The following is an 11,675-nucleotide window of genomic DNA, read 5'->3' as shown; positions in this document are numbered from 1 at the left end:
TTCAATTGCCCAGGGTGTCCTCTTCATAAAATGTTCGCCCAGGCCAATTTCTTCAAGTGTTTTCCCTACACTTTCTTCTAGTATTTTTATGGTTTCATGTCTCAAGTTTAAATCTTTAATCCAGTGAGAGTCTAATGAGGGACTTTTAAAATATAAAACTTGTTTTAATTTACATCTGTTTTGTAATATCTATATCCCTGTATGTAAATGATGCATTTGTTGATATTTAAAATGAATACAATTTGAATGTAATTAAAATGCTATTTTTGGAAGAGATGAACATCAGATATACTTATTAAATTATACCTATAAAATAAAAAAGAACCGGGCAGTGCTTGTGGCTCAAGGAGTAGGGCCCTGGCCCCATAGACCAGAGGTGGTGGGTTCAAACCCAGCCCTGGCCAAAAACTGCAAAAAAAAAAAAAAAAAGCCTGATAAATGAAGAAGAGTAAGTGGTCTGTTCTACTGACAGTAGACAGCTGTCATGGCCAGCCACAAATGAATCATCTCACAAAAGTGATACTGAAATTTTTGCCTCCAAACAATGGCAGAAATCCAGCCTCTTTACCAAGGCCTCAGCAAAACATTTAGAGCTCCTGCAGTGAGTCACCACTGAACACAAACCTGCAGTCCACCCATGGAAACAGCTTTATCTGCTGCATCAGTTAACCCACTGGATGCTGCCCTCTGAGTCAGTTCTGAAATAAAGTGCAGCCAGAAATGATACAGTGTTGCCATTAGGGTCTCAGAAAAACAATGTCAAGAAGAATAGGCACACTTATTGAAATTGTATTTTAAATAGAGGTGACCATTTGCTTGCTCAGGCCAAATGGCGAGCTTTCTTTATTTACTATTGATTTATATAGGGAATCTTGTGCAAGCGCGCTATACATCAATGACCTCATTAACATTCATTACAACCCCTCTGCACATGTGCATTGGACATCAATGACTTCATTAATCCATTTAAACATCTTGTGACTACCTTGCTCCTCCCTAGTAATCTGATAATCCACCCAACATACACCTTTTAGCATAACCCAGTTTAAAATAACTTAATGGAGAACATGTTCTTAGCCATTACTTCTTTTGTTCTTATCTGATGAACCCTGAGGCTATCGAGGAGAGCGCTAGTTTGAAAATCTGTCCTACTGACCTTGCTATTTGGAAGCAGTTACTTCCATCTTTAAAACAGGCATAATTAAGAAACTTCTAGGGCATACAGAAATTTGTGTGCAAACCTCCGCTACCATGTGGGCCTTAAGTCAGGGGGGTTTTATGACTGCAACCAACCAGGCTGACCTTAGGTCAGGGGGTTTTTAGGCCCACAACCAACCTGGCCATATGGGATTCTGCCTCAGTTTCTCACAAATATAAGGTGACCAGACGTCCTGCTTTTGGTGGGACAGTCCCAATTTTTAATAATTTGTCCTGCATCCCTTGATGTTTTAAAAAAGTCCTGATTTTTGGGAAAAATGCACAACAAGCTAGGGAACGCAGGAGAACAGGAAGGAAATATACAGTTTTCAGCTGCCATGTGGCTATTTTGCCAGGATATGAGTTTTATATTATTTTTGTTAATTTTATAATGTTAAACTTTAATAATAAATAATTGTTGAGAACTGATCATGGAGAACTGCTTCTCAAAGTTTGCATTGTTGTCAGCCCCCCTCCCCCGCCCCAATGGTGTCCCGCTTTACCAATGTTAAAATCTGGTCACCTTACACAAGTATGCCTGCACAAAGTCTTTTCACTGCTTTCTTTCAAATAGATTTTTTGGCCAGAGGCATATAGGCCTTTTGCCTATATATAGAAGTGTTTCAAGAAAGTTGGATTCACCACAACCCAAGAAATCCGTGTTTGGTCCTCACCAGCCAGTCCATCTCCCATGGCAGAATTCAATTCAAGTGGATTTTGAAGATTTTCTTACAATAGATGAGGCAGCAACCTGTAATGAACCAGACCCAGAAGCAATTTTCCAAGTGATAGTAACCGAAGTACAGACCAGAATAAAAGTGTTGAAGCAGTTGACAAAATGGAAGAAGCAGGTGAGGATGACACAGAAAAGAAGAGGATGCCATGCGTTTGATAATGCAGTTAAAGTCATTTGCTCTGGGAAAATGCCCAGGTGTGCTGAGTGGTGAAGCCAGTGATTTCTCCACTTACGTTTGTAATAGGAATAAGAAACAGTCTGATACTGACTCTTTTTTCAGACACAACTATTAACCCATAAGAAAACAGTAAATATTGATTTTTGTATGATTTTACTAGATTTTGATTATGTATGATTTCATATGATATTTTCTAATACAAGCTGTACAAGAAAGTACATGTACACATCATGTACTTTAAGCCTAGTTCCTTAGGTTGACTGCCCCCCATGTTGACCATTTTATTACAGTTCCTTGGCTGAGCAAGGAACAGAAGTTCTACTGGAATACAACATAATAATAACAAAAGCAGGCCAGGCGTGGTGGCTAACAGTGTAATCCAGGTGTTCTGGGGAGCCAAGACAGCAGGATAACCTAAGGCTGGGAGTTTGAGACCAGCTTGGCATTATAGCAGGTCCCATATCCAAAAAAGTGGCTTATGTGTAAACCTAGCACTCTGGGAGGCTGAGGCAGGGGGGTGGCTTGAGCTCAGGAGTTTGGGACCAGCCTGAGCAAAAGTGAAAACAATCTCTACTAAAAAAGAAATACAAAATTGTGGCAGGCACCTGTAGTCCCAGCTACTGGCAGGGATTATGCAAGAGGATTGCTGAGCCCAAGAGACTGAGGTTGTTGTGAGCTATGATGATGCCATGGCACTCTACTCTGGGTGACAGCGTGAGACTCTGTCTCTAGAAAAAAAAACAACAGTTTTTTTAATTAGCTGGGCATGGCTTCTCATGCGTGTATTCCAGGGAAGAGTGAGCAGCAGTTTGAAGTTATAGTGAGTCATCACTGTACCACTGTACTCCAGCCTGGGCAAGACTCTATCACTTGAAAAGGTAAATTAAAGTAATAAACACACATGTAGCTCTTACCAGGTGTCAGTTCAGACCTGGTACTCTTTTGGGGTGGGGGCTGTGGCTGGGTTTGAACTTGCCACCTCCAGCATATGGAGCCGGTGCCCTACTCCTTTGAGCCACAGGAACCACTCAGGCCTGGTACTCTTTTAAGCACTTTACATATACATAAACAGCATTTAATCTTCCCACGAGCGTAAGGTAGATACTATTATTCTCTGCATTTTAATACGGGGTGATTATAAAAGTTTCGTGATACACACTTATCAGGAAACGTAAAATCCGCACGGAGGGAAACAAATGAAGCCCTCCCAGCAACACCGATAATCCCGCCAAGTTGAAACTTACAAGGCAGAACGAAAAAGGCCTCTTTGGACTGTGTTTCTTGGAAGTGAAATAATGGACCTTAACACAGTCTGTCTCAAAACTTGCGTTTTGACCCACATAGATGTGGAAACTGAGATACTAGTTTAGCAATGAGAAAGCAATGTACAGAATTTCAACCAGGAGGCCTTGCATTATTGTTTGCTAACCCCATACTGTTTAGGACTTTCCACAAGCATGAGACATGAAATCATTCATAAAAGAGTGCACAGCTAATTAGAGGGAGCCAGTCGTTACTGTTCAACCTTTTAGAATACAAGCATCACAATTTATGAATCATAAATTAGGGGATACTTTATGAAATGGAGCCACTTGAGACATCCTTTGCTTGACAACTTTACAGGGACACACCTCCTCACAAAGAGCATGACAAAACCTGACTCGGCTTCCAGCCGACCTTTGCCAGGCTTTCCCCCCTCCTGCCTGTGGACAAACTCCCAATGCCTGGCTTTGCCTGGCGTTGACTCTACCCTTCTCATGTTGGCATGTGACCTGATCTGGCCAATCAGAGCAGCTCACCCCTCTCGGTGCTCAGATTCGCTCAGAAGATAGGCTGAGCCAATTGGAGCCCAGAAGACACCATCCCCAGCGCTGGGACCAGGGACCCAGGGTTGCTGTCTCTTGTTGGTTGCAGCCGCTGTTAGGCTGCCAGGAGGAGAAGAGAGGAAAGAGAGAGGTAGAGATACTGACCAGGCCTAGCTGAGTTTAAGTTCCATCTGACGTCAGTAGTCTCTGGACCTTTCAGATATGGAAACCAATAGGTTCCTCCCTTCCACCCTCTGAAGCTAGTGTGGGTTGGGTGCAGGATCCGCTTGGTCTCCCCTGCTTTCTGTTCCATCGTTTTGAGCCTGGGCATCAGGTGCCTGAACTCTGGAGACACACACTGTTCCTGCCTCCCAGCATGCGTTTCTTCCTGTAGTGCCCTCCTTGCCCCCACCCACAACTCTAACTTAAATTTTGTATCTCAGTTGTAGATAAATTATAGCTCAGTTGTCACTTTCAAGCCTTCCCTAAAGCACCTGCTCCCCAAACAAAACTATTGCATGTTCTTTCTCTTCATTGAGTTCATCACAATTTCTCATTGTTTATTTGGGTGATTGTTTGATAAGTATGCCCACTCCAGCCCCTATAGACTATAAGCCCCACGAAGGCAGGCCTTTTGTCCTTGCTAGCCGCTCTTGCCCAGTGCCCAGCACGGCATACAAGTATGGCACTCAGGAAGTGTCTGAAAAATGGTCTCCTTTCCCTTGATGGAAGGGAGGTGGGCAGTAGCACAGCGTTACATAGCACTTGCACTGTACAAGGATAATAACACCGAAGTGCTGGCTGAAAGGCATTCTCACGAGCCAGTGTGAGCTGGCTCCAGCGTATCACTGCCTCCGGGTTGCACAGTGAGATGCTTGCTCCTCCTCAGTTTCCCTTTCTCTGATACAGCAGATACCACTCTTCCATCTGCCTTCCATTCTGCAAAAACTACTGAAATCCCTTGTAGGTCAAATCTCCCAGTCTCTGGCTTGGCGCCTGTGGCTCAAGTGGCTAAGGCGCCAGCCACATACACCTAAGGTAGCAGGTTCGAATCCCCAGCCCGGGCCCGCCAAACAACAATGATGGCTGCAACCAAAAAACGGCCAGGCGTTGTGGCGGGCGCCTGTAGTCCCAGCTACTTGGGAGGCTGAGGCAGGAGACTCGCTTGAGCCCAGGAGTTGGAGGTTGCTGTGAGCGTGATGCCATGGCACTCTACCCAGGGGGATAGCTTGAGGCTCCGTCTCAAAAAAAAAAAAAAAAATCTCCCAGTCTCATTAGCTTTGGGATTTAGGCCATAGGAGCCCTCCATGGTGGACATCCAACCCTGGTGACCCACCAGGTGACTGCAGCCCCAGCAACCACCTGATTGCAGTTAAAAATCACCTACCTGAGACGAGTCAAATCATAAAAAAGAATAAAATTTAGTATTAAGGCATGAGTCTGGGAATATTTATTACACAACTATGGGCAGTGAGCAAGAAAAGAACAAAGGCAGAATGTAAAGCATGTGGTCAGTTCTGTGCTAATGCAGTTTGTGGACAATCCTGTGCCCACGTAAAGGTCTGCAATCAGAGAGTTTGCATTCAAGAGACGTGTTCAGCCTGCCTGCGGCACATCGTTGGTCATATTCAAGGGTTAGAGTGCTGCCTGTAGAAGATGAACCAAGAGGCTCAAGTCTAAGACATTTCTCTTTAACAGTTTCTTTAAGGGAAGAAAAAGAATCTTTGCTTCTTTCTTTCTTTTTTTGAGACAGAGCCTCAAGCTGTCACCCTGGGTAGAGTGCTGTGGCATCACAGCTCATAACAACCTCCAACTCCTGGACTCAAAAGATTCTTCTGCCTCCACCTCCCAAGTAGCTGGGACTACAGGCACCCACCACAATGCCCAGCTTTTTTTTGGTTGCATCCGTTGTTGTTTGGCAGGCCGGGCTGGATTCGAACCCATCAGCTCAGGTATATGTGGCTGGCGCCTTTGCCACTTGAGCCACAGGTGCCAAGCCACTCTTCCCTATATTTTGATAGAAGTTTGTTGGCAGTATGGTGTAACAGAAAACACAGGCTTTTCCTCCAAAGGATTGCTGAAATGAAAGAACAGGGTCTTGGCTGTCAGTCACTAGGACCAGGATCTGCGTCTCACATTCCCTTCACTATAGAAATGACCCGGGTAGACCCATCCATCTCTCTCAGCCTTGACAAATGGGCAGTAATGTCAGCATCTGTACAGCAGGAGGGGATGAAGTCTCTGCTCAAGGCAACCAGAGGGAGGTGTTCTGCAGCAGCTTTTTTTTTTTCCCCAGTTATTTCACTTTGGATTTTATTGAAGTTGTATCTGAATATTACTTTTCATCCTCAGTTTTTCCTACTTGATTTTGCTTTGGTGTTCAAAGAACTTTTCACTTATCAAATCCTTTGCCATGTATGAGAGCACCAAATAACTTACATCAATATTGAATCGACTAATTTCTTTATAATAATAAGGAAGATCAGTAAAAGATTTCTAGAATTGGCTCGGCGCCTGTGGCTCAAGCGGCTAAGGTGCCAGCCACATATACCTAAGGTGGCGGGTTCGAATCCCCAGCCTGGGCCCGCCAAACAACAATGATGGCTGCAACCAAGGGATGGCCGGGCATTGTGGTGGGTGCCTGTAGTCCCAGCTACTTGGGAGGCTGAGGCAGGAGACTCGCTTGAGCTCAGGAGTTGGAGGTTGCTGTGAGCGTGATGCCATGGCACTCTACCCAGGGGGATAGCTTGAGGCTCTGTCTCAAAAAAAAAAGAAAAAAAAAAGATTTCTAGAATCCAAGTACTAAAATATCAAGGTCTCCCCTTCAAGTGAGCCAAAGCTTCCTTCCAGATCATCTGTAAGCCAATGTTTTTCACTTTACCATTAAGACGGACACAATATTTTTGCTCTTTCAGTCTAAGAATGTAGCTTTCTTGTGGTGTGGTTAATTAAAAAAAAAAACAAAACCAGAAACGTGGCAGACAATAAATCACTGTAAATGATTAGCTTACAAGTGTTTTATAATCATCACTTGATAAGTCTTTCCCTTTACCTATATTTCAAACAGCTATCAAAAGGTAGGAAAAACAATGTCCATGATAAAATAAAAATAAATATCTGAGGGCCTACTGCAGTCTGCAATTAACAGATTTCATTCAATATTCACAACATCTTGCAAGACTTGTAACAACCATTTTACAGACTTGCTCAGGAGACTGAAATGACAGGGGCCCAAGTCCCACAGTGACTAAATTGGGATTTATGCTGACCAAGCCTATGCTCTATTACACTGTTCTGGCTCCCTTTGGCCCTTCAATGTAAGATTCTTACTATTTTAGCTTCATCTTCTAATCCTAAATTAGAATTTGTTATTCTGCAAAACTACTAAATAACAAAAGAATCTAAAATTACTCTCAATCTACTTGCAAAAACTGGAAGTGTAACAGAGATTCAGAAAACTCTTTAGGTGCAGGGCATGGTGGCTCATGCTGGTAATCCTAGCACCCTGGGGATTGCTTGAGCTCAAGAGTTCAAGACCAACCTGAGTAAGAACAAGGCACCTTCTCTACTAAAAATGGAAAAACTAGCCAGGCTTTGTGCTGGATGCCTGTAGTCTCAGCTACTCAGGAGGCTGAGGCAAGAGGATCACTTGAGCCCAGGAGTTGAAGGTTGCTGTGAGCTATGATGCCAGGGCAGTTTACCCAGAGTGATAGAGTGAGAGATTCTGCCTAAAAAAAAAAAGAGAGAGCGAGAGAGAGAGAAAGAAGAAAAGAAAAAGAAAATTCTTTATGTAGTCACAACATCCCATACATAAAATTATGGCTAATTCTAATTCACTGGTTATGATAACTAGAAATCAAAACACATATTTATAATTGGCTCATTTTCTTCTTGTCGCTGTCAATCAATCTCAGAACAAAGGCAAAAAGGATCATTTTCCTACTGTGAAATTTGACTGCTCATCACATTTACAGTCTGTGGGATGCCAAAGAGTCTGTAGTTTTAAAATCTTACCACTAGTCTTTTGATTGCATTTTAAAAGTGTATATTTACTTATTTTTTAGTGTCTAAATCTGATGAGAGAAGGTAGGGCCGACAGGGGGATGGCTTTACTGACACATAACTGTGTAGTGTCTCAGAATTATCCATGTCCAGAGAATTAACTGCCACAATGCCTGGCTATTTTTCTGTTGTAGTTGTCGTTGTTTAGCAGGCCTGGGCTGGATTCGAACCCGCCAGCCCTGGTATATGTGGCCGGCCACATATGTGTCCTAACCACTGAGCTACGGGCACCAAGCCCAGAAGGGTATCTTTTATCACCCCACTGAATGAGATCAGAGTTCCAGCAAAAGCAGGTTTTACTCTACGGGTGACTGAAACCTAAACCTATGCAACCTGGACCTCTAACAACAAACACAGTCTCCTGTGGTCTTACTTGCATGTCCGTTAATCTTAAATGATTGAATTTGATATCTAGTTGTTTCTCATTCAAGTTCTCACTGAAATTTAGTCTAGAGGTTTTTTCCCCCTTTGGATCCAGTACTAAAAAGACTAGATTTTCATAATTAAGGAGAAGCAGAAAGGGTGAGTACAGATCATTAAGCCTTTTCCAACATTAAAGTATCCACAATTGACCTCCTTTCTAAATTTCGTTCGTTCATTATGCCCTTTATTACACAACTCTTTTATAGAACACGAGCGGTAAGCAAAACTGGAAAAAATAAACACACAGGTCCATTAACTGTAGAAGATTGATATATAAGAGGAGAGCTAAATGTTTTTATAATTGTGACCTAAGACAGATAGGAAAACTAGGAAATAAAGCTTGTCAGTGTAAAAGGGGTAGTAATTTGTGAGTGCCAATTAAAAAAAAAAATTGTTTTCATGGGCTGTGATTGCATGTGCCTGTAGTCCCAGCTACTGGACTCTGCTAAGAGCAGAGGATGCCTTGAGCCCAGGAGTTCAAAGCCAACTTGGGCAACACAGCAAGATCACACATCTGTGGAATTTTAAACAAAGAGGGTGGGTGAGGGGAGAATACTTATATTAATAAGTATCATTAATAATAAAAAATATGAGTAAACTTTTAAAAGAAAGAAAACGCTTTCAGCATAACTAAATGAAATGAGAAATTGCAGGAGCCTAACCTTTTTGTCCAGACAACCCTCCCTTATAGTCTAGAAAAGGGTCACAAGGCAAATCTAATGGGGGGGGGGAGAAGGAAGGGCCTGTTGAATGATATGCTGGGTCATGAGCTGTTGGTGCTGCCTCAGTTTTCCTGGAATGATTCCATACCTAGGGAACCTGAAAATAATTTAAACAATGGTTTCTTGACAATTCTTGCTTGAAAGGGATCTGTATGGCTTGAATTTCTTAATGCTTCCTGTCTCTCAAGTCTTGCCTGGGCCTTTAGCTTCTGCATATGGGAGTCTGAGAGAGGTGAGTATGGGATGATGATGTGGGCATGCAGCCTCCTAGCAGGGACTACAAGGACAAAAGATAGCTAAAGGAAAAATAACAAAGCAAAAAGGGGGCGTCTCGAAAATCTATGTGTGTAAAGAATCAACCCAAATCATTCATTTGTACACTATAGAGCAAAATACAAGATACTATGCTATTCCTGCTATAGGGACCCTAGAAAGAAATATTTAGTAGAAAACACATAGTTAAAAGGATTTGGGATTTGAAGTCATCAGAGTACCAATTTAAAAATAATTTTCCTAAACCTATTCTGATAAAGACCACAGATAGGAACACTTGTCATATTGCCCAAATGCTCAATGGCAAGACTTTTGATGAGAGCAAACAGTCACAGTAAATTAACAGAATACCTTAAAAATAAAGCCAATATGACTAAATTAAAAACATCACATGAAGCACTTCATGTACAATATAAACCTTGTTTAATAAGTAAAAGGCCACAGTGACTGTGCTCTGGCAGAACATTCCGTTCCTGCTGAGAGCCTGTTCAAAGTGTTCTCTGAGACTCCACTGCCACCCGGGCAAGTCCAAGGGTACAGCCATGAAGTTTATAGCTGCCTTATCTTACTAATGCCACAGTGCCGAGCTGCACCCCAACACCAGCTGGCACGTGACTGATGAGTCCATGCTATGAGGGTCATATATGTCACCTCTGTGCATTAGCTTCTTCAGGCCACACTTGGGATCACATCTATGGCTTATCTTACAAGGGTACAAGTGAATCTTTATAAAAGTGGAATATAAATGTCTTAACACAATAACAAAGAAAATGACATGAAGGCTATGTTGCCCAGTTTGATGAAAATATTTCAAATTGCATATGAAAACACCACACTGTACCCCATGATTGCATTAATGTACACAGTTATCATTTAATAAAAAAATAATAAAATAAAAGGCCAGTGATTCTGGAGAACAGTGAGAGCAGCCTCTCAATTCTGTTCTGCCTCAGTTATAGTTCCAATAAATTTTACAATGGAAACCAACCTAGAAAATTTTAACTTCATCGGATATTCTAACAGTGCTAAATGTTTAAACAACAGAAAGGTGATTTTCATTTTAACAAAATATCTAAGAGAATCATTAGAAAAAACAGTGTATTATCTCAGTAACCATCACTCTACCAATATCACAACACCTGCTATCTATGTGTGACTACCTCCTCAGAGTCTCCTGAGATAAACAACCTCACAGAGTGAAACCTTAACCGGATAATCATGGGGGAAGGGTGTGTGGGGAGGAACATGCACTCAGCAGACTACATTCGCTGCACTGCTTCAGCTTAGCTTCCCAGACTCCCTCTCATAAGGCAGTAGTTGACTCAGTCAAGTCACAGAGCTATAGGTAGAGCAATAGCTAAAGTTTATTTGCTACGTTGGTGTAGGAGGGCTGAGACCCAAGAGGCATCAGCCCTGAAGAGCAAGCGTGCTTATCTTTTAAAGATCTTACGTAGGATAAAAAGGGGAGAGTGTTACTTTGGTGTTCTAGTGACTGTTGCCAGGTATGGTTCCAACTGGCTTCCCACAGAAACTGTTCTGTTCATTTAGCTCTTCTGGCCATTGCATTTGTTAGTTCCTAGATCCTTTTGACTGGGTCCCAGAAGGGGTGGTTTCAGCAGAGGTCACTGAAAAGCCACAATGGAGTGCCTTATGCTCAATATGAAGTGGCCCGTGCTTGCTCTGTTTTTGGAGTTCCTCTGACTTACCTACCACATCTTGTAGGCTGCTTTTCTGGCTTCATTTCCCTATACTTATTTTATAATTTCATATCTATGCAATTGTTTTTGAATGGAAATAATTACTATAACTTACTGCATTTATCCAGGGATCAAATTCATTTGGGTGAGTGATAAGTTTAAAGTTACAATGGGGGCTCAGCACCCATAGCTCAGTGGTTAGGGCAGCGGCCACATTCCCACAGGGCTGGAGGGTTCAAATCCGGCCCCAGCCTGCCAAACAACAATGACAACTGCAAGAACAACAAAAACAACAAAATAGCTGGGTGCCTGTAGTCCCAGCTACTGGGGAGGCTGAGGCAAGAGAATCACTTAAGCCCAAGAGTTTGAGGTTGCTGTGAGCAGTGACCCCACAGCACTCTACTGAGGGCAACGAAGTGAAACTGTCTCAAAAAAATAATAATGTTAATGTTACAATGGGAACAACATGTAGCATAGTTAACAAAAGACAAAATGGGCACACTAAATATAATAACAAAGATGTCTGAGAATGATACACTTCTCATTCTGATGACTAAAGTTCTTTTTTTTTTTTTTTTTTTT

Source organism: Otolemur garnettii, unplaced genomic scaffold (assembly GCF_000181295.1).
Source record: "Otolemur garnettii isolate 467f Iridium unplaced genomic scaffold, OtoGar3 scaffold00046, whole genome shotgun sequence".
Lineage (NCBI taxonomy): Eukaryota > Metazoa > Chordata > Mammalia > Primates > Galagidae > Otolemur > Otolemur garnettii.
Note: the sequence above shows the minus strand (reverse complement) of the source record.